Here is a 24,886-nt window from a genome sequence, read left to right as displayed (position 1 = left end):
TAGTGGTACTTTGGCTCATTTCACATCCCATGAGAACTGCTGCAACGGAGTTTTGACAGATTTTTAGTTGTTTACCAACCTTTTCCATCTTCGTGAAGTCACAAAATCTGATTTTTTTTAAAGTGCTCTGGCATTTCTTTTCTATTTAGAACCATGATATCAGCATGTAGATATACACAGTGTGGAGGTTCAAAACTGAGAAGGTGCAGGTGATAATCATGTACGTACAACTGGAAGCCACAGGGGTATTCAATTTTTGTTTCAGTGATCAGAGACTTGTGTTTTTTTTAAACTTGTGTGTCAGTGATCACAGGTGTATTCACTTTTGTTGGATTAAGTTTCTTCTTGGTGTGCTGTGTGATGGAGAACAGCCATTTGATGTGAGTGGAATTTGCCTATCTGGTGAACAGCAACAAAATGTGTAATAATTCAAAGCAAACTTCATTTCTCCTCCAATTTGTGGTGAGTTAACAGTATTAATATTAATAGGTACATTACTTATTACAACTGGACGTACCCCCCTCCCCCGTTCACACCATTTAACAACACTTTTGTTTGATTAAAAGAAGTAAAAAAAAAAAAGATGAAGTCATATGTGCACTGCTTCTTTACAGCTCTATCCAAGGAGAAGTGGCGAGCTACTCTTGTTATTAAACTAAAAGGGAAAAAGCTTTAGGGAAGATTACATCACCATTGTCATCACCACTATGACCACTGCACTGACCAGCACCATCATCAGCACCAACCGCCATCATCATCATCATCTCCCAAAGCTCAGTGCAGCAGCATAATAACTCCGAGATTTAAAGCCCTGTTGGAAAGATGACATCATTCCTTTTTTCCCCCCCTATAACTCTCTATTGTATAACTGACAGAGCTGAAGAGCAGGGAACTAGTTGTGTAAATGATGTGATGTGTTGGCATCTTCGCAGGATTTGTCAGCCGCTTTGCCGTCTAGATCTCGCAGAAAAAGACCCCGTAGGAAAGTTGACATCATTCACACGCTGCAGAACAATAACTGCCATCCCTAATCCTCTGACATAAAATTGACATGTGTCTAGAAGAGGGAAAATATATGGCAAAGATGGAAACCGTTAGCCCTTCTGCAAAAAAAAATCACCAGCTGTTTGGCGTTCTGGAAATGAATGGAAGCGATTGTGTTACGGCAGAGCGGCAGACGTGCCAGAGACACGGCCCGTGAACTGTGACTGTGAAGGTTCAAAAACCGACTTCACGAGATGCTGTCACACATCCCACTGCGATGTTTCAAGTGTATCTACACGGTAATGTCTAAGATCGCTTAATAACCCTGTGGAGAGTGACTTCAGTCTGCCCTCTGGCTAAATTACATAATTCCCAGACAGTGGAAGCTCAGTGTAAAACTTGAAACTGATAAAAAAAAAATTTGAAAAAAAAGGGATGGGGGGTGGGGAGGAGAGGGTCGAAAGCATTTGAAAAATTAGAACCTCTTTGGAGAGCTCAAGGTTAAAAGTCTAACGTGTAAAATCCAGGAAGCAAAGGTTCACCTGTCATCGGTTGCTTCAGGGAATCATTCAGGTGTGATAAATTGAAACCATGTGTGCGATGGGTAAAATGAATCCTACTGGTAATGCCAACTATGTCAAAGAGATGTGTGTGGAACTCCTGGATCAGCACCCAGAACATTACAGAAATCACCAGCACAATGCTCGAAAGGTGTGAGTCCTACACGGTATATTGTACATGTGTCAGTTCTTTCCATACATTTCTGTACAGATGTTTAGGTGATTTTGCCCAGCAACCACCCTACAAACACACGATATCAATCTTAATAATGTCATTATTTTTCTCCTCAAGTGTGGTTTAAAAAATCATCATAAAGCTCTACTGATAAAGTCCCAGTTTGTGTATCTGGCATCCATTGTGTATATTTTAATACACCACCCCGTAGAATATAACATAGAATGACAACAGTTGTAAGCGGAAACATCAAGACATTATTTGGCATCGATTAGATCCTGTGGCACAAAATACCTCTCTTTGTCAGGGCGGCTACACGTGGTACCTCATTTATTTGAACCCACATTTCATAAAGCTATGTTATGGCAGGATGTAGGGTTGTTCAGCAGGGTGATCGGGGCACCTCACATGAACAGGAAGAAGGATGAGTAACTCCATTATTTGTTAGGACCACTGGAAGTCCATAAAAGGGCCTATGGGCTTTAACAATCTGAATCACTGATACGAATGAATCATTCGGATGCGATTCGCAGTGAGAACAAAGTTTTTGCATCCTCATACCAGCAGGATATGGCATACACTCAAAGGACTGATGGCATCACTGTATGAATAATGAACACTGACTGCCTCAAGTGTCCTGTATACTTTACGCTCTCTTTAGATGTGTCTTTAGGCACAATGTAGCCTGGTCGCTGACTCAAAGCGTGATTCAAGCGAGTCACGCTGAAGTCTGCGGAGAAAACACCATGCATTGTGGTTCAGTCAGCGAGTGAATGCCTCTGCCAACTGAGTCATGAGGGGGATATACGAGGCATGTGGCTCATTTGCCTATATGAGATCCAATAGCAGGATTTTACAGGAGAATCTTGTAGTCACGCGGTTATGTAATTAGTCAGTAAACCGGTGAGTTCCGACACATGAGGGCAAAAGTAGAGGTTCAGTCTGATGCAGCATGTGTTTCCTTTAAGTGGCATATCTGGTGCTCGGAGCTCAAGCTCTCGCACAAGGATGTGAAAGGATATATGACGAAGCTACCGCTGACTGACAAAGAGAACCTTGGAATAAACATTTTTATTGAGGTCGCCTTTGGGTGTAGGTGTTTTGACATTCAGGAGGAGACGGGAGAGCGTTCAAATTAGATGGTGGATGTAAATCAAACGTCAGCATGTGACTGGATGATGACTGCAGGGCCTTCGTGTGATTGGAAGGATCACTCGAAGCCTTCAATCGTTTTTTTTTTTTTTTTTTGGAAGATGACGTGCGCACACCCAGTCACACCGTTGAACTTGTCTTCCTTCCTGTGGAATGTCAACCCTTCCCTGTTTATCCAGTTGCCATAAAAACATAATCAGCCACAAGTCAACACTGAATGACTCCAAACAAGCTGGATTATTGCTCTAATTAAGCTTTAATAAGCCCTTATTAAACGGCCGCAGGCCTCGTTAGGCGGTTCATTAAGCTATTTCATCCTTTTATTCCTTCATTAAGTCTCTTTTCTTCTCTCTTTTCTTCTCAGGGAGTGTGGGAGTGGTGAGGTCTGGGAGATCACGACCTTAATTCTCTCCAAGACAGACAGTTTAATTAACACTGGAGGAATCCTCACTGACTCCAGACCTCTACAATGAGAACGTACAGGGGAATTGGATTGCCCAGGTAAGGCACTATGCTAATGTGTTTTTTTTTCACAGGCAATATACACTAATAAGCTTTTAATTTACAGCAACTGTGCTTCCTATATTTATGATGTAATTAGACGGTAATATGGAACGCATAAAAACACGCTAAGCTGGTACTATAGGTGTAGTTTAACAGTTTTTTTTGGCAAATTTTGAAAACTGTTAGACAGTTGATAATGAACAACACCGGTGTAATTAAACGTGAACACAGTGTTTGACTCTTTTTTTTTTTGCATTTTTACTCCTGTGAAAACAGGAGCAAAGCAAATGTATAAATACATTTCACGCAGCAGAGCTACACACCTGACTGGAAGATATAAAACTATTTTCCCAACGTAACTGACAGCAGAGAAAATGCTACCGAGCGTTACCTCTGTTAGTTCCCCTTTATTATGCAGCTATTTATGTACAGGTTTCTCACAGTCTCACAGTCAAAACTGACTTTTTTTTTTTACTGCAGCAGTTCTCAAAGAGTTCAATATGTGACTTTCACACCGCCGTGTAGGTTGTTTACAGTTTGAAGCAGGAAATGTTGACCTATTACTGTAATTTCCCAAACCCACCAAACCAAGTCAGACTGTAAAAGTGAACGACAGTTTGAGAGCAGCCCCAAACCAGCAAAACTTTCTAAATGTGCTGCTAGTAATCACCCATAACCTCACTGATTATTTACTTTTACATAGAAAGTTACTGTTGAAAGAATGAAGCGTTTTCAAAGGCTTTATAATCTTGGTGTTTTGGTGTCTCTTTGTCAAGCTGCTTCTTTGGTTGACGTGAAATCTCCTCTCATTATGTCCCATCACAGTATTCTCTCCATTTAAAATAAAAATTAATAAGGACGTGAAGCACTTAGTTGTCATGCAGACAAATATTTACTCCATATTTGGATTTCTCGTTGCTGAGTGAAGGAAATAACCAGATGCAAAAGGACACATGTGCTTCAAGCTGATTTCCAAGATAACAATTTTTAACAGTCTCTTTGAACAGTGCAATAAAGAAAAAGAAATCACCCTTAAGCTAAAAAGTTAAAGATTATGTTTAGGAGCACCTGCATGTTTTTAAGTGTTTGCTGGGGATTTCCAACTCTGTGTGCAATATTCAGAGGTGAACCTTGCACACACAGGCCTCCTTCCATTTTTTTCACGTGCTGTCTGCTGTTAGCAGCGAAGAAAGTTATAGCCCTGGGAAATCTTAGGAGACAGGTGTCTTAGTTCTACTGGTTTATTATTGCACGAGGATCAGTAGCAGCAGATAGTTCTGTCTCTTGAAATCGTAAAAGTAAGTAAACATACCAGAGATTAGGACGCCTTAGTTTGGTGGCTGTGGGCGCAGGTGTGCATGGAAACGGTGATAAAATAGTGACACATAGAATCAAAGCACCGAAATTAATCTTCTATTTTCACTGAAGGAGATGTGTGTGTGTGTGTGAGAGAGAGAGAGACAGAGAGCGAGAGAGGGAAATAGAGATAATATGTGTCTGTGTATGCACACGAGCATACGTTTGTATGTTTATTAGCTGTCTGGATCCTGCTGAGGTGACAGATGTTGGTGGCGGAGGAAGGCAGAGAGGCAGAGTGGCCAAATGAATCCACTGGGGTGTGTATATGAGTGAGTGTGTGTGTGTTTGAGGGAGGGTGTGCTTCCAGGAAAGAAAAAAAAAAGTCAGAAAAGCTGTCCTTCATCTGTCTCTGTTGTCTCTGGTGCACTGTAAATGTGTGTGTAGGCAGGTAAAACTTCCACCTTCAGCCACCAAGTGATTGAGTTTCTGCAGATGTCCAAACCGCAGGATTCACCTTCTGTCTCCCTCCATCTTTTTCTCCCCTCCTGTCTTTGTTGTTTTGGATTTACACAAGCTCCGATACTGTACCTCTTCTTCACTCATTCATTTTCTTACAGTGCTGCAGTAGATCACATACACATACCACCTAAAGTACATTTGTATACAGAGAGGCACACCACAAACTGTTGATGCTGATTGAAGATGCAGATAAACACCCACACACAGTCAGAAACATAAGGAAGTGCTGGTTTGGACGTTATGCAAAAACGATATCTCCCGCATAGGAAGACACACGAGCAAAGGCACACACTCGCCCTGGTACGTCAAGTGATTGGTTACACAATTAGAACCGTAAGTTCCATCGAAAAGCAGAAGCTCTAACTGTTTGTACCTTTTTCGCGGAGAGAAATGAAACTCGTGAAACTCGCCAAGCATGGTGTAGTGCACAAGCCAGAAACATCACAACAACCTTTTGTCATGTGTTTAAGCATGTGTACAAATCTGCCATTAGTTTGTGTCGTTGCAATAAACAAACCTTTAAAGGCAGCTTTGTGATGTACACATTGTATATTGTTACATATTTGTAACTATTGTGGGTATTTTCAATTTTGGCTTAATTTAGTCAAGTCCAAAAGTGCGAATTAAGGGGAAAGAGGGTTTGGACAAATGCTGAACCCACAAGATCATTTGGTCTGCAACTTTGTCTGCTGAGCAAGCCAACCCTTATCTGAGTGGTTTAATTGGTTGTAATTGTAGCTGTAGTCTACTCAATGAAAGCAATCAAAGGCAAGCAATTACAAGACCTTGGTCACCAACCCTAAGGGCAGAACTTCAGACCGCAAGACATGCACATACAAATACACAATCCAACACACTCACACACACACACACATATACAGGCAGTCACCCACACGTTTCCTGTGTGTTTCATGTAAGACAGTCTTTTCTTCCTTCTCTTCTGTTTGGAGAGGAAGTGCGGGTCTAATGACTTTTCCTATGCGTCACAAACACTGCATGTGGGAGGCAAACAGCCGCACTGCACGTGTGTGCATGTGAGAACCCTTTTGCATATATGTATGAGTTTGTGAAGGGCTTGACACATGCGGGTTTTGTTATGCATTTGTCAGGAGCTTCATGTGTAGTTACAAGTTTGTGTTTTTGAGATAAAGCTCACGTTGAATTTGTTAGCGTTTTTCAAAGACAGTTATACGTTTGTTTACGCGCTTACAGGAAATGTGCGCACGTCGAGCTACTGTTGAGCATTTCTGGTCAGCCTCTGAAAAATAAGCATCTCTGAGGAATTTTGTTTCACTTCACGCATTTGGTGTGACCTTGTGCACCTGTGAGCTCTGTATATGTGAGCGTTTTTTTTGTTTTTTTTGTATGTGTGTGTGTGTTTTTTTTTTTTTTTTGCAAGTGTTTCTTGCTTGTTTCTTGTAAACAGAGCTACCACTGAGATCTCACACAGGTTGTAAAACAGTTTTTTCTTTTCTTTTTTTTTTGTAATACCCACACCCTCGATATCAATCCTGATCAATATTTTATTTCTTGAGAGAACTGGTGTGTACCAAGCTGAAATTTCAGTTATAATTTCATCTAGTAATGTATCATATATTTATGATGGTTGCTGTCAATACTTCTCCTGGCTTTCAGTGTCCCACCGCATTATTTGAAAGCTTTGAAGGAAAATTCTTCCCAGAAACAACCAATGAGCTGTCAAAGTCAGCTTTTCGCGCACACACACACACGGAGAAAATTGCAAACATTTTAAATTTTTGATAGGATACAAGTGATGCAAAGAAAATAAGTCATAGTTATGAAAGCTATCCTGTGTATATTCAGTGCTACAACACATATAGGTATATGATTAATCTTGATTTTTAATTCATTTCTTATGACATGACAGTTTAGTCTAACTTAACCAACCAATATTTACAACTAAGCTTTATTTCAAACATCAGCCAGTAAATAAAATCCCTCAAAAATTGTAAGGTTACTTTACTGAATTATTCTATTCTTGCAGCCAAAATCTGGTCCTGCTCCATCACCAGTGGGGTTAAATATCTCGAGCAATGTTAAACAATCAGGTGTCTAGCTCGAAACCATATCTCCAGTAGCCTGAATAATTTTTCATGGTTTTGCCAGCGTGAAACACAGTCAGCTAATCCCACAACGCCGGGTTCCCCAAAGCTCCAGCTGCAGCGAGCTCGCACAGTTCACCAGGGGCCAGGGAGAAGTGTTTTGCTCAAAACAAGTACCTATTCAAAGACCAAGGTTGGTTCTTAGCAATGAGCAAGTGACTATTGAAAAATTATTTTAGGTGAAATGAAAAACAGAATCAAAAACAGTCTTTTGATTGGATCCAAGGCCTTTGCTGAACCCTTCCTCCAAATTCATCACTCCCCTTCTTTACCTTTGCTCCTCAGTGCCAACTCCATCATTTTCTTCGCTGTGTCTCACCCTTACGAACACCCACTCGCCTTTCCTTCCGCATCTTTCTCCCTCTCTTTCATGTCTTCCCTGCTGTTTCTCCCTCCCTCTCTGCTTGCCCTTCCATCCCACTCCATCCTCCATCAGCATCTGAGCTCTCTGGCTGTTCCTTCGTTCCCTCGGAGTAGTTCTCTCTCATTTTGCCATCTCATCCTTCAGTCTTTCAGTTGTCTCTCTATGTTGTCTTCAAATTAAACTCATTTTAGCATATGGCTTATTATCCTTTTTTTGGGGGAAAAAAAAAGCATTGCCAAGGCTATATAGCTTGTGGTTATTGGAAGAGGAGTGGCTGTGCAGACATTTCAGTAAAGGAAATAAACAACTTAATTCTATGAGCTATGGCAACTGAGAGAATGATGGAACATTATTCAATGCAACAGGATTCGAATTTAGTTTTAAGAAATAGTTTTTTTTTGGAGGGAGAATGTTTATTTGCTTTCTAGGTGGAAACAAGGGAAACTATATAGATTAAACAAATCAGCTATAATGTGTTAATTAGTGAGCCTTAGTGGTGCTGCTGCTTGGATTTCTCTCACCTTTTAAAGAGCCAGGCTTTCAGCTAAGCTATCCTTACATGCCTCTGGCTGCAGCTTCATTTAGCATACAGACATGAGAGTGGTATTGATCTTCTCGTCTGACTCTCAGCGAGAAAGTTGAATGTTGAGCATACATTTTTCATGTCATCACGTCGGTTTCAGCCATAGTTTTAACGAGGCATTGAACTGAAATGTATTCTTAATATAGCTTAATACTGAATCGCAGCAAATGGCTAACGCACTGTTTTATTGATGTTTGACTCCGTTTGAGTTGTATTAATTTGATGAAATTTCTTTTACTGTAATGTTATAAAAGGGGATGTCTTGGGTTTATCATCATCTCCACCAGGAACATGTAAAGGGAATGAGTTTCTTTTCCCCCAAGCCTTCTTTCTTCTGCTCCCTTTAGCTCTCCTCCCTTTCAGCCTCCACATCATCAGCACTGAGACTACTGTTGCAGCTGGGTTGAGTTCAGTTGAGGTCAGACAGATAGTGTGTGCAGCCCTGGGGATATACACACTGGCTACCAACCAGAGAACCAGAGTAAGTTGGAAGGAGATGTCCTTGCATTCCCCCCTTCTCTCTCTCTCTCTCTCTCTCTCTCTCTCTCTCTCTCTTTCATTCTCTCTGTCTCCTCTGAGAGCTTGTTGCTGAAGCTGAGTGCTACAGACTGAGAGGAGCTTTTTGGAAAACCAAAACAGCCCATTAGAGCAAATACAAATACTAATAACAATAATCGATAACGTGCTAACTGTCTCTCATTTCGCTATCACTCTCTCTCAGCCATCCTTACTTCCTCTCGTTCTCATCTCCCATGTGCACACTCTCACACGGATTCCAATGATTTATTTATGTCAGCATAAATTACAGCAGTCATCGCTGGCGTACCGAATGGGAATCTGATCCTGGTGCAAGTCTGTGTTTTAGCACTGATGTTTTGTGGTGCCTTCGTTCCAGCTAATTTTGATCAGTGTGGGTCTCTATGTGCGCAAATGTGTGCTGGTGTTTCTTTAAACTCACTTGACTTTCCCTGACAAGTTTGATCTGAGTAAACAAGGAGCCGGCCAAATAACTGTGGAGAGAGGAGGGGGAGGGAGAAAGAGGGAGAAGCGGGGTAAGAAAGTGGGTGAAACAGTGAGAAAGGCAGAAAGTCAGAGGCAAACACTTACTCAGGCAAAACCCTGAAGCCATGGGCAGGAAGCTGATATTTTCCCAGACTTACTTTACTCTTTTTTTTGGAGTCTGATCCGACAATTGTAGCTTCCTCCGAGGGAGCTAATAATACAACAGAATCATTGTGCAACGCGTCGTTTCCCCTCGCCCGATTTAGCAAGAGAGAAGGCGTTTGCATGCAATCTCTCCACTCCCAGTGTGGTTAGGTGGAGTTTTTACTGCCATCAGATTGGATTGTCACACCACATTGTAATAATGCACTATTATAGTCTGGCTCAGATGAACATGTATACACAGATAACGGTTCTCTTGTTGCGCAGTTCTCGATTTCTCGTTTCGATTTTGCACTGACTGGAGCTTGAATCGTTTCTTCTGAGGCGGCGTAGCTCTGCAGCAAGTATGTAAAATATGGGACAATGATCTACAATAAAGATCATAAAGATTGTGCTCAAATAGGGGGCCTCACATGGTTTAAGATAGAATCTGCACACCCTTTATTTTATCACTATGGCCATGGTATCTGCACACAGATGTTAGCTGTATGCTAGCTGGTAACATATGCACCAACCCAATGTGTGGGAGTGCATCTGTGTGTAGCTCAGCCTCTGACTGAACCAAAAACTCATTAGAAACTCAAGATTCCCTTATTTTCCCTTAGTATCGCCTTTCTTCTTCCTCTTCCTCGTCTTTTTAAAGTCCATTTGGGACATTCTGAAGTGCAGATGTGCTTCACATCAGTTTGCTGCCTGTAGTTGAACTTGTGTTAATCACATCACAAGTTCATTGACTTCACGCACAGCAAGGATGCTAGAGTAGGTTTTTTTTCTTCCTTCAGCTTGCAACTGCAAACAAACAAATCAACTTGGACTGCTGTTTGGATTATTTCTGTTTCCAATAAAGAGATTTGTTTCAACCAAGTACAAAACGGCTTTAATTTTTTTTTTACCTTCAATCCACATATTATTCAAAGTTCCTGTTAAATTGGAAAGTGCTCTGGGAGTCACTATTATCATTTCACCCCATTAGGAGAACTCAGAGGGGATTTTAGCCTCAGGAGTTAATGGACGAAACCCAAGCGGTGCATTTATTAAAGAATGCGATCATCATTGTCATTGCGGCATGATTTTTGTGTGAAATTTAATTACTATTATTGATTGGCCTAACCATGTATTGTTTTTAGTAAATCTAATTAGATAACTACGCAATACGGACATGATGTGTAATCATTATATCAACTTTTCGTTCCAAATACCTTTGGATGTTGTTGGTGCGATTTAAAAAAAATGTCTAATAAGTCTGTGTAATACACAGCTGAGCAACCGCATTAGCATTTTTTAGATTAAAATGATCCATAAGGGCAATATGTGTCTACTTGTCCTGTGGGACGGGACTGAGTTTTATTAGAAACTGTGTTGCAGGCAGGTGTAGCAGTGAAATAGTCCCACACAGACTGAAGGCTGAATGTGTGATGAAATTACTTGTTAAGATGGATGTTTTTTGTAGCGTACTTGACACAGCCTATTAAAAAATATAAATGGTGTTGTAAATGTAATATTAACCCAGGCATTGCTTCAGTATTCACCTGGTACCTACGTTATACCTATATTGCATCAAGTGGAAGGCTTTTTGTTTTTTTGTAGAGTGTACGTTTTGTTGAATTTTTAAACACGCAAACCCTCACTTATTATTCACCTTTTCTGGACAAGATCAATGGTAGGTTAAGAGATTAGATGATAATATAAAACGAGAAGGAAGGCATTACTCTTACATGAGTTGTAGGTTTGAAAAAATAAAAAAAAATGAGCGAGACAGCACAACATTAGTGAGACAAATCACAGTGTATCCCGGCGTTCCCTTGATCATCCCCGCAGGCAAAACCCAGTCAGCCTGTCTGGCCGCGATGACCAGTTTGTCTGTCTGTGCTTTTGTGTATGCATGTGTGTGTGTGAGTGTGTGTGTGTGTCTGCATGCATCCGTATCTGTTCATCTGGCTTCTGGCCTATCTTGCTGTTTGTCTCCATGTTTGGCTGACCATGCATCTTTCATTTTATCAGTAAGTCTATCAGCTTGTGTGTGTATGTGTGTGTGTCCATGGGTGAAATGACCACTGGGTTTCCTGCTGTGTTGACCACATGCTCAACTCCATTCTATTTTTTTATCCTCCAGTCCTCTTCTTTACCCCACTTGGCTGCTCTACCTTGACTACCCATGTTGTTCTGTCTGGCCTGGCTTCTTATTTTGTAGCGAGTGGTCATGTTATTCAGGCTTTTCCATCCTCTGGGTTTGGGACACCGTGTGGGGTCCCTGCAGGTGAAAGTGCTACTCTATGAAAAGAAATCCCACTTGGAAAACAAAACTGATGCAGAGTGACATACAGGACCATTTTAGACAAACTCAGACAACTGGAAGTTTAGATTTCATGGCAATGACAAGTAGGTATTTTATACAGATCTGAGAGCCACAGCATATCTACCTCTTCCCTGAACAGATAATGCAGTGAGCACCACCTACAGTGACTGAACTGATAGTAAATGAAAATAACAGGAAACAATGTCACTGTGCCGCACACTGGTTGACAAAGAGCAGAACAACAAGAATCACAAAAAAGGTCCTAAACTTTAAATCTGTGTTGTCAAGACTTCTGATATTTCGATGCCAGTGCTGAAGGCAGTTCTGAGAATGCACCACAAACACCTTCATTAAAGTCAGAAAGTACAACAAAATCCTTTATCCTTTCTCTCCACATGATCTCCGCTCTTTTCTCTCTTCCCTCACAGCCACATTCTCCAGCAGTCAGAGACAATCAAGGTCTCATTTACTCTGCCCAGAGCTGCTGAGTACTGATACCTGAGCAGGAGGCCATATGGTTGGTGGGAGTCCAGAGGAAGTGCACGTCTGTGTGTGTGACCTTACCTGTCTGAAAGCATGACACATTTGGTGTTTGTGAACATGTGCAGATTGTGTGATTAGTGATTAAGTGTGCCGATATACCAATTTGTCCGTGAGTGTGTGTGTGTGTGCATACATGCCACTCGGGTCCATGTCTTTTCTTAATGGCACTAATTACCCGGGTGTGGACTTAAAAGGACGGGAGATTTTCAGTCCAGAGACAGGAGGTGAATTGGCGTGTCCTGGTCTAGACTGATCTGGATGATTAGAAGGTGTGTGACAGTCGCATGAAGTCAAAAACAGAGGATTTGGCACGCAGAGTGTTTTTGTTTTACCTGCTTCCTTCCTCTGTTTTTAGCAGTTTACAAAGCATGACAGGAAAACAGGGCTAATCTGTGCGATGCTTGTGGCAAAAATATCAACACAAAAGGTTTCTATTCTCTCTGATCCCATTACGTTATTGCATGTTTAACTGCTTCTTTTTGCTGATCAAATTATTCCTCCAACAAAGTGCCTATGAATTCCTGAGGGCGTGTTATTGATAACAAGTCCACTCAGAACAACTGAAATAAGTTCTTGCACCTCTTTGCCCTGCTATAAACATTCACTTGTGCCCTCTTTAAACTTTCTTCCAGACTCTATTTAAAGGGCAGACACCAGTAAAACTCCCCAGCTGTCTGTTCTCTCTCTTTCTCTCTGTAAACCCAGCCAGCTGTCTGCCCTCCACTTCTGACCTTGTTTTGATGAACACTGTTGTATGTGTGTGTGTAAGTACGCACACATATGTGTGTGCATATATGTCAGTGGGCTTTCATGGCAACCTCTGACCTTTTGAGACTGACAGGCTAAATCTAGACACCCTGCCTCTCTTGCTCCCTTGCTCTCGTCTCCTTTTCTTCCTCTGTTTCCTGACTGATAGCCTGTCAGTGGGACAAACTCTCTGGCTGCAGCATTATATGTGTGAGGGTGGGTTGGTGGGTGTCTGAGTGCCACTGAGACGGGCGGAGAAAGAGAGCATGTTCAAGTGTGTTTTTTGTGTAAGGAGGTCACAGAGGAAGACACTGTCCAGGCATTTCAGAAATAACAAGTCATATAGGTGTGTGTTGCTGGAAAGAGTATCTGGTAATTATTTAGTCAGGCTTTGACCTTCGACCTTCTCCTTTGACCTCACACATCCTGCTCAAACGGGGAGATGGACATGCATTCATACATATGCACATCCACATACCCAGGGGGTCCAGGGGGGTTGTGTTTTTGTGGGCTGGGAGTAAATTTAGTGGTTTAGTGATTTTCTCTAACACGTGTAGTTCAGGGTGGAACAAGCACAACTCGACTATCAAGGAATGTGCAACAAGATTGATCAAGCATGGTTCAGAGGTACAACTGACATTAACTAGAGGGAGCAAATACTAAGCTTTATTACAGCCTGTATTTCAATTGTTTTGCCATCTATACCTGTCTCTGTATTTTATATCGTAGTTTGTAGGAGGACAAATATGTTATGTTGGAAAAAGACCGGAGTGATCCACCAGTGTGGCAAACACAGATTGAAGTAAATTGTTATTGAAAGATTTTTGCTGATTATCGCCAATACCATTACTATTTATCACTAACTATGTACGTGCAACTGACTTTTGTCCATTCAATAAAATGACCACAAATAGGATAATGTATTGCCTTGGCAACCACGGCTCCTGCTAATATAATAATGAAGAAAAGCAGCTTCCCTGCTGGATTGTACTGTATCTATCCATAGTGTTATATTAGCCTCCTTAAGGCGCTGCGTTTTTGTTCGGAGAATTGAATGCGTATAGGGCAGTAGTATTCATACTGTATACGGTATGTACAGTCATACATTCATTTGTGATATATATTTGTGCAATAGTGACTTATTATCTGGTCTTTTTTTCCCACATTGTTTCCAATGATATCACGAAGCCCATGACCCATCTGTGCAGCTGTAGCCAGAGAGAGCATTGTGGTCAGCTGTATAGAATGATTAACCCCCTAAAAACTCATCTCTGTGCATCAAAGTTAGTTTAAAAAAATAAAAAATCCTATACTTCCTTGAAATGCCTTGTAACTCAAGGATGTGCAAATCTATAAGTCCCCACTGCTTCCTTCACTAACCTTCTCCCTCTCGGGCACAGCAGCTCACCTGTGACTGCTCAAACACTAAAACTACTCTACGCTACACAATAAGAAATGTTGGAGTAAATTATCCAGTCTAACTTGCTGGATGTAGACTTTGGAAATAAACCTTCTATGTCCGCCGTGCATTTCATACAGCTTTCCCATTCCCTTCCACTATTTGTGTGTTTCTGTTTTCAAAATCCCCTTTTGCTACAGGTAACAACAACAACAGCAACCGTCCGAGCAGCAGCCTACATGATTGGCTTGTTGGGTTATTTCAGTGAATTCATCGTTTTAATGACAGCGCTTGCCTCCTTACATGCATAAAGAAAAACAATTCCCCCGTCACTACTTTGCAAGGACACCATTGCTGCATCCTGGGCTGCTTAGCTCCACTCAGTGCAATTGTGAGTGGCTCAAAGAAATATGTCAAAAAATATCACAGTATTGACATATGAACAAGGTAAAACTATTTCATTTTCACTGGAGGAGTCATCTTTGCTATTCCATTAGTTCTACTGCAAGCATTGTGGTTCGATTGTCATAACCACGTCTCTTTATCCCAAACATCCCAACTGAGACAGCAGTAAACACAATTAGAAAACAAAGCATATGGTGAGCAATGCATCTGCACTCAATGACATTTATTTCACTGGTCTTCCCAAGATATCATACTGTATAACTCACACACAACCAAACAGAATGCAGCAGTACAGAAAACAAAATAAAAACAATAAAAAAACACAGCAGCGAAGTGGAATTCAATAAAATAACTTGAAAGCACAGAGTCAGTTATGGCCAGGCTTGAGTTTAGCTGGAGGGGAAAACTTTGCTTTTAACTGCCGAGGCTGGGTGAATAGGTTGACTTGGTGCCTGTGTGAAATATTTGTTTGGACAGTGTGTGTGTGCAGTGTTTTAGTGCGAGGGCACGGGTGTGTTTGAGTGCGGATGTTAACAGATGTCTGTGTATGTAAGCCAAGCAGCCCCTATCCTTAATTTCAGGGTGAACTTGAACTTCCTCCCCTTTCAAGTTTTTCTTTTCTTTTTCGGTGCAGACTGACACAAGACAAATGAGTCATCTTTAAAGCATTTGTGCCTCGTTGTTCCTCCCTGAGATCTCTATTGTTCTTATAATATGTCACGACAGAGTGTCAACACGAGGATTACGAGTTTATTAACAAAAAGTTAACATGCATGGGAACTCAGAAATGTAGTGGATGTGTGTCATATGTGTTGTAGAGAAGATATGAGGAGGCAAAGCGGAATTAAGGGGGAGACAAGAGTGAGCACATGGGCCATTTTTAATAGCCTTGAAGACCCAGGTGAACTATATCAGCCGACAGCTCTCCCAGCTGCCTCCTGAGGTCAGCCAGAACAGTCTGCGCCAGGACAGTGGGAGGAGACTCACAGTGTTAAGCAGATGATTCAGCAACTACAATATACTTTAACAATTGTTTAGGTGCTAATGTCCAGAAATATGGATATTGTTTAAAATTATTCTGAGGGCAGAAGTTGATTAGTGGAAAAATGAAGCACCATAGTAGCACTTGATGGAGATCAAACTTGTTAAATTTCATGCCATTGTGTATGGGGCAGGTCTGTTGGAAGGCAGGGTTATGGTGAGCATGACTTTCTGTATTTTACACTACCAGTAGCACAAATGTTTACATTCTCAATATTGGGGCTGTAATGTTGTCATGGCAACATATTGTAAGTAATTCATTCGTCTTGTATATTAACTTTACCTTTTTCCTTAACCTGTTAAGCCCTGGGCTATTTTTCAGGCCTTTGCTTACAATCACACTGCAACCACAAGGTCTATTTGAATAATTCTTGTGTCATAATAAAAGGAACACTTGTAAGATTTGTTCAGATGTGTAAATATCAGCATATATATTACTGGTTAAAAGTAAATGTAGATGGCACACACACACACACACAAATTAAAAAATTTCAGGTTCGCCTAAATAAAAAAAAGCACTTTCAGGATAATGATCTCTTTGTAATGACCCAGCTGCAGCTCTAAACCTCTCCCAAATCAAAGCACAATATGTGAACGTTCTCTCTGCAAAGGCTGACTCTGATAAAGTGAAGCAGAACAAAATTACAAAGTTTTTAGTCCAGACAGTTCAGGCGAGGTCACATTTTTGCACACTTGTGACCATCTGAAGTTTCTGAAGTTATACAAACTATATATTTCACTTGAATTTCACTAATGGTGTTCAATATATCCAAACACAGCAGTTATTTTGTTTTTTTAAAATCCAACCAGACTGCTGTCTGTGTTACCCGTCCTGTGCGTGATGGTCGATTTTGGTGATTGACAACTCCTTCGAATCGTTAGAGCCAATAGAATATAGCGATAGCTACCAAAATGAGATTGACAGCGCTTTTAGCCAATCAGAATCATCCAAGGCAAAACCCCCAGAAGCTGTACCCCAGGAATCACCATCAGATAAGTGTGGGACTCTCGTTCCACCATCATCTGAGGCCACATCTGCTGAAGCTCTGCCCATGTAAAAAACTATCTATCTTGACTAAGAGGGGTTGGATCGTAGAAACATCGTGGCACCATTTTTCAGATCATTCATATCCAACCTTAACTCAAAATGTTCAACTGGTTGTTCCATTGCCAAAACAAGACAAATCATCTACAGAGCAACAAGGCATATACTCATACACAGACATGATGTTATCATGTATTTATAAGAACTTCATGTTTATGTTATATATTCATGATTAACATGTATTTTAAGTAGTAGGGTCATTCCTACGATTTGGTGCCATTTAAGTCTGTAAACTCCATCCAAAAAAAAGCAAGATTTTTTCCTGATGTTTTTATTTCACCTGCAGGAGGACTGATTAAACTATAAGAAAACTATATTGGTCCAGCTCAGGATATTTCTGTTTAATAATTTTACTAAATTCTTTTCATGTGGATCAAATGTCCCCCCTGTTACCGGACGGTCTCATCTCTTTGAGAATGTTTTGAATGCACAATTTTTGTAGCAATCCCGTAGTCTAAGAGTTCAAATGTCCTTTAATTTATCCTTGAAATCAGTTTAGCAAATATTCAGTAAAATATTGAATGAAATGAAAGAATCTTGCTTTAATTTAAGGTGTAATGTCATTTCCGCACATTTGTGTTGGAATCAAATGGAGTTTCAATGTAATTTGTCCCTATTTTGAAGTGATTTAATTTTGCTGATTCCTATCCTTCAAGTTACCACAAAAACAGGCTAAATATTTGTTGGTTTTATTTAATTATTATCAAAAAACAGACCAGTAACAGGGTACACAAGATGTACCAGAGGGGACGTTACATCAGGAATCAATACATTTCATAATGACCTTCTCCTTCGGCTGACATTCCTCCGTCCAATAATATATTGCCTAAAACAGAATAAGCATATAATCACGCTAGCAGAGATTTGGCTTTGTATAAAATAATTTCAGCCACATTAAAGTGAGTTGTGCCTTAAATGTGCACTTGTTCTTCTGGGTAACTTCCCATGCCACGTCACTTATTTACAAGAAATGCAGTATGTCTTTATATCCAATATTTTGGTTGCTTCTCAAGTGAGATGTTCTGTTAAGTCCCCAAAGGTGTGGGAGCTGCAGCTGTGTGCTTGTTCAATGTCACCTCACACCAAACCTAACCCTGCTGACTTTTCACCTTTTAGAAGAGTAAACTTTGACCTCTCAAGAAATGACCCTTGATCCTAACGGGTCCTAATGGTGCAGAGAGGATTGCTGGTGACAGGAGACAGATGGAAACTCACAGTCATGTGAAGGCAGAAACGCATGTGCTGGGCGTGCAGACATTGAGACACGCTAATAGAGTGAAAAGGGTTGTTCTGCAGGCCCGAGGAGTGACAGCAGAACCGCTGGGACACTCGCACACAGAGCTCAGCTTACACAGGAAACTGCTGAGACATGCAGGTCATGTCTGCTTCCATGTTTATAGACCTTGCAGACATACAAATGCAGGCACTCACAGAAAGACCCTCACTGTGTGTTATCAATTCTCCTTTTTTTTCCCGTGTGTGTTGTTGGATAAAGTTTTGGCTAAGACTGTATTGTGTGCTTGACAAAGTGGGACCTGGTTTTGTTTACCCGGAACTATGGGTCAACTTGACATTGTTTTATTATTCCTGTTTGAGAACATGCATGCAAGTCTGCACAAACTCCCAAAGAACATGCGTGAACACTGCACATACATACACCTTACCTACAGTAATTGAGTTTTCTGAAGGTTAAACTGGACACAAACTAATTTGTTTTGGCCTCTGAGGGCTTCCTTCTCCTAAAATAATGAGCCTCATAGTTTACCCTTTACTAAACCTCCCCAGTAGACCACAGATGGCCTTTCAATTACCAAGCTAAAACATGCAGAATGGCAATGCATAGTATTATGATTGAACTGCATGAGGGACCACATTCGTATCTCCTTGTGAGCACACACACAAACACACTCGCACATTTGCAGACATGCTCTGGCACATAAGCACAGACAAATATGCAAGCATATGGCATGTGTACACGCACATAAGGACACACATGTGCACATGCGCACGCCCAGATTACTTTCCTTATTTGCTTAGCAAGCAATCTTTCATAGGGTCACTACTCCTCACCTCTACACTGCACCGATCCATAACTCCAGCCCTCTGGGACCTGGTCGGGCCAATGTATTTGGAGAGTGATCTGAAGTTAGTTACTGTGCTGCTGCTGACTCGCTCACATTGTCCCACAGATTTCAATTTTTTTTTTTTTTAAATTTAACATGAATGCAGTAAAGGAAGATTGACTGTCAGGTTATTGTTTCTGAAGTTTCATTTATGTGACATCTGTCGTTTCTTTTTTTTTTTTTTCCCCCATTTTTATTTCTCCAGTTTGCCACGATAATTCTTCTGCACTCACTATGTAGCCACAAGTAATATCAAAAAGTAAGAAAGCTGGTATTATACTCATTAAAATTTGCTTAAGTAGGGTGAAAAGTGGATAGTAGGAGGACTAGAAATATTCTTTCCTCACTCTGAAATCACACTGGCCAAGAGGCGCAGGGGATCAAACCACTAACCCTGCAATTAGCGGCTGACCTGCACTACCTGCTGAGCCGCTGCCACCCCCATGTGCAACAGAAATCTCAGTCAGTGATCTGAAGTTTTTTTTTTTTTTTTTACAGCAGTGCTCTTTAATATTCATGGCTGACTTATCTAATAAAAGTTTTATGTAAACAATCTTGTACCATTAACTTTTTTAAGATCGATTTTTTTTTAAGTGGATGCCCATTGTTGCTGTGCTGATTAAACTGTAAAGACATTGTTGGACTGTTCACTCAACATTACATACTATGATAGGAAATGTTCTATGTTAGTGCTGGCACAGAGGCTGATATTTGTGGGTGATTAAGGAGTTGAGCATCATCAAATGTCACAAAATGTGGATTCCACTGACATAACCAAGGACCAGGCTAAAGAGAAATACAGTTTTGCATTCTAGACTTTGCCAAACTTGTACTTTTTACTCATTATAATTCAGAAAATAACATATGTGAACTTGCTTATACAATATTTATAAAATATATGCTGATAGATGGAGCAACACACCATGACGGGAAACCTCTGTAGTCTTTACATCAGTGTGACAGCTAAATGTTACTTTTGGATGCTTTTTGTGAGAAATGTTTGCCTAAATTTACCTTCTTCTTTTTTTTTTTTAAAATAGGCTCATACTGTGACATGATGAGATGAGAAAGTTGTGAAAAGCTGTATGTATGCAAGTCCTACTGTTTAGGAATATATAATTCTCTATTGATATGCTAAAAAGACATTTGGGATTGGGGTTTTAAAGGCAGATATCCACCAGGGAGTTGTGGGCTAGCAGAGGGTAGCTGCATAATCAGCTCTACCATCAGCTAACTGATATTCTGCATAATAGAGATGGGATTTCTGGGTCAGTGTGTGTGTGTGTGGCAGTAGCAGTGTTGGTGGGGGTTTGTCCTTTTATCCGCACGGATGTGTTCATGTCTGCATGTGTCCTATCTGCATGTGTATGCATGTGTGCCATCCATGTCTCTGCTGTGTTTATCCTGGTGTGTGTGTGTGTGTGTGTGTGCATGTGTGTACGTCTGGGGCGCTGACCTCTTTCCCCCAGAGGAAGGACAGTCCCTGTCTCATTAGGGAAGAGAGATTGAGAGTGAGACAGGGAGACGGATAGACAAGGCAGCAGAGAAATAACAAAAAAAAAAAAAAAAATCAGAGGAGAAAGAAAGACAGGGAGCAGCTGAGTAAGGGGAGCCACAGAATGTATTACAGGGTCAGAGGTCACTCATCCATTATCACAATGAACAGGGAGGTCCGCGGCAAAGGAGGTCACGAAGTTTCCTGAGTCACACACACACACACACACACACAGTTGTACTTCCATGACTTCAGAGGACATTACATTGACTTACATTGATTTAACTTAATCATCAATGGCACTTCCCTGCCTCCGACTCCAACCCTAATCTGTACCTAAACCTAACGCTAACCCAGAGGAAAATCTCACTGCTCACATAAGGGAGACAGGAGTCGTACTTCAGACTTTAAGCCTTTTTTTTTCTCTCAATTGAGCTACCTGTGAGATAAGCGCTTTATTATAAGCAAGTATAATACAACAACTGTATTGAGTTATACTTACAGATATCATTGATATTTTGGCTGAAATGAGAATCACAATTTTCTCTCTCGAGCTATGGCTTTAAGTAGTAAGAGTTTTGGGCACAGAGCAGTGCTTTCATGACTTCAGAGGACATTACATTGACTTACATTCATTGTCTGGAGACTTCTTTTTAACTTTATCATTAGTAGTACTTGCCTGCCCCCAACTCCAACCCTAATCTGAATCTAAACCAAACCATAAGCCCCCTTAAAATGCAATTATTTGATTGCTTTTTTGTCTCTAAACATACTTGGGTCCCCATAACATGAGTAATAATCTGCCTACACACACTCACACACACACACATACACCCACAGAACACAGATGAACGCACACATCTCCCACTCCTCTCCATGGGGGTATATGTCACAATCCAGACTTGACTGTGGTTTAATTGAATCAAGAGTCAATGTGTGGGTGTTTGAGGTTTAGGAAATGGGGGAAGAGAGGAGGGGTGTGTGTGTGTGGAGGTAGAAGGGCAGAAGATAGTGTGTGTGTGTGTGTGTGTGTGTGTGTGTGTATACAGACAGAAAATCAGATTGTCAGGTTCCATGTGTGTCTAAGTGCACCCAGACTTCTTCTCGTGTTTGTGCGTGTGGTCGTGTACTTTGGTGCATCTGTGCAAAACGTGTGGGTGTAAACACATATGATCGCTCAAAACTCAAGAGTCTCCAACCAGCCTGCGTGCCAAGCGATACAAAAAAAGCAGGTTAGAACTTCTTTCAAGTTAAAATGAGGTATAGAAAGACGAGTTTATAAGAACAGAGGGACCATAAGGGCAGCTTTAAGCCTGAGAAAATCAAAGGACAGTATGTAGCTCTGGTTATTGCTCATATTCAAGTCATTAACTGAAATCAGACTCTGGAGGGCAAAGAAAAAGGCGAGAGAGAGAAGAGGTTGAGTGATGGAGAATGTCATGGTAATCTTAGGGAAAAAAAAAAAAAAAGAATAGCAATGAAGTACAAAGCGACCACAACAGAAGACCAAAACCTCAACAAAGCCCACCACCTCATGATCACAGAGTGGTGTGGTTTATCTGACAGGAGGTTCCTATACTTATTACAGTCATAATCTAAACTCCTCTTGTGTTCACGGTACAGTATTTGGGCTTAAACACGCCCAAAACATCAGAGTCTTTAACCATTCGTGGGGCCCGGCTCACTGATGCGTTTTCCTGAAAAGCACACTTCCTCGGTGTAAAAACTGTCTCTAAAAGGTCCTCTCATGTTCCTTTTTCCTTGACTGAATTCAGATTGCTGAGCCAGAGTCACGCTTGCCTATTTGAATGCTTACATGCAGATATCATGATGTTAGATCACCGCAAATGTTATTCATGGACGCGCAGTGCCTCGAAGAAAGCCAAAGATGAATGGGTTAAGGATGAGAGAAAGATTGATGGCCGCAGAGAGGAGAAAATGTGGAGAAACAGCCAAGGGGAAGCGGAGCATTGGACTGAGAAACAGATAGACAGCGAGGACGGAGATAGAGTGAGAGTCAGAGACTGGGAAAAAAAAAAGAGAGAGAATTAAAGAAACCACAACAGAAGCCCAAAGCCCAATAAGTCCCCTTCTCCTTATGCTGGTGGGGTGTGGTGTTGGGGATCTGGCACAACTTCCTACAGTGCAGCCCCGTTCTAAACATCTCATATATATACCCAGTCAGACACAAAGTCACAGCTAACCACATCACAACTTTGTGCATATACGCGTGTGTGTGTGTGTGTGTGTACGTGCGTTCATGAGTGTGGGTGTGTAACCACTCGGCTCAGCTGCTCCCAGGCTCACAGAAAGCACTCGCTGCCTGAGCGTGTCAGAACTGTCTCTTGATCTCATCTGTCTTTTTATTGCCTAATCCCTGTCTCTCTGCTCATTCCTCTCTTCCTTCTGTACCCAACTTTTTGTCCTTCATCTTCTGCCTTCACCCCCAACAACCCCTCTCCATATTGCTCCTTGGAGTTCAAATGTAACCTTAGTTGCTCTGGCAGCACAATGTTTTTTCAGTTCGGGCCAATAAATGTTGTACCCCTTTCCTGCTTTTCCGCATACTGTACTTGTCTTTCTCCCTGGGTTTTGATGTCTGCCTTGTGCACTGAACCCAACACAGAACTGCAGTTTGCGATAGATGAGTTTCAGATAGTAGCCAACCCACCATATGGGTCATTTATTCTCTATCCCGATGGGTTGAGAGTGAAGCGATGGTTTGCTCATGAATGTTTCATTCCGGTTTACATAACAGTGGCTCAGCTCTTTGGTAGCACACACTGAACGTGTGATTAGAAAACGCTGTCTGTTCCGCTCTCCCTCTTCTTACTCTGCGTCTGTCTGTCAGTCTCTCTTACATTCTCTGTCCCTTTAAATTTGCCTCTCCTTTGCTTTCTGTCTCATTGCATGAAAATAACATCATGTAATCAAGACATATTCCCGTCACGCGGCATCCCCCGCTCTCGTTGTTTTTCAATTTGTATTATTGGCATGGCATGTCACAGTCGTGTTGCCAAAGTATTCACAGAAGGAAATAGTAAAGGAAAACGAAGAACAACTACATTAAAGCAAAATATAGAACTGATCAAGCCTACAGGTCAACAAGGCTGCATTGTATTTATTTATTTGATATATTTATATTAACAATATCAATACATTTCCATATGTACCCAACTGGCTGAAATTTCATGAAACAGAGGAATAATGGTAAATAAATGTAAAATTTCAAACTACAATTGATAAACTTGAAATGAGCATGGACGCGGAACACCATTAACAATCTACAGACGTGCTTACAGGTCTGAGACTAAACATAGGCACAGCAGCTCTATGACCTAAATGCTAATATTAGCATGCTAACATGCTCGCGGTGACGATCCCAGTGCTGGTACAATGCTGATGTTTACTGGGTTTAATGTTTGCAGTGAAACTCTTAATTTAGGTTGTGTGCATGCAAACTTGCAAATAGGTAAAAACAAACAAACAAAAAAACCCTAAGGCTGATGGGAATGCTATTGATTAAGCAGGAAGTTGGTTATGCACAAGTAGTGTTGGAACAAAAAATCTAACTCCACAGTGGCAATCAGTTACGGAGAAATTAATAAAAAATCAAGGAATCTCCAAAGTTATTATAAGTCTTCCTGACGGTGACATGTACTCTATGAAGACTAAAGAATATTGCCATCATGGTGATGCTAAAGCAAATGTCATGTGGCCATGGAGGAGCCGTTCACAGCTCATTGAATAATGCCATTTCCAACACATTTAATTGAAATCTGTTACAGTTTATAGATTGCAGGTTCAAAAACAGGACCAACACGACACCATCTGTGGTTTAAGTATATCTTATGCATACTTTGATCAATTGCTTGTTTAGCTTCCATCCATGTTTGTCTTTGGTTTATACCAGTCTGTTGTAAAAATCTATATTCTGTATCGCAGTAAAGCCGGTAAGTGCAGGTGCAAAGACGAGTTATCTCCTAGCTGTCTTGCCCAGAGGCAGCAGGAGACAAACTGAGTTTCTGTTTTGCCAAATCTCTGTTACCTCAACAGGAAAGAAAATATTTTCTTGAAGAAACTTTTCAAAACTTTGGACACATTTTATTCCTATTGTTTTCTGAAATGTGCATCAGAAACACTGTATACTGTGTGTGTGTTTTCTTTTTCAATCCTGTGATATTGTGGCATTAGCAGAACTTGCAGACTGCTGTGCCAACTTTTCCAGTCCTGCTTTTAGTTACGAAAGTAGAGATGAACAACGTCCTCCTTGTGGATAACTAGAAACCTCCCTTGTGTCAGTCT

At 41.0% G+C, this 24,886-nt stretch overlaps 1 long non-coding RNA gene across 2 annotated transcripts in view; it reads left to right on the top strand.

Annotated features, from left to right (window-relative positions):
- The window catches only part of LOC103360441 (uncharacterized), a 104,081-nt gene that overhangs the window by 47,301 nt on the left and 31,894 nt on the right, over positions 1 to 24,886 (top strand). For both annotated transcript variants that reach the window (XR_520354.1, XR_520353.1), the window contains exon 3: positions 3,236 to 3,372. This is a non-coding gene — a long non-coding RNA (uncharacterized LOC103360441). The remainder of the gene's footprint in view (positions 1 to 3,235; positions 3,373 to 24,886) is intronic.

The sequence above is a fragment of the Stegastes partitus genome, unplaced genomic scaffold (assembly GCF_000690725.1).
Source record: "Stegastes partitus isolate 25-593 unplaced genomic scaffold, Stegastes_partitus-1.0.2 Scaffold440, whole genome shotgun sequence".
NCBI lineage: Eukaryota > Metazoa > Chordata > Actinopteri > Pomacentridae > Stegastes > Stegastes partitus.
The sequence above is the reverse complement of the archived record's forward strand: the minus strand, read 5'-3'. Positions and strand labels throughout refer to the sequence as shown.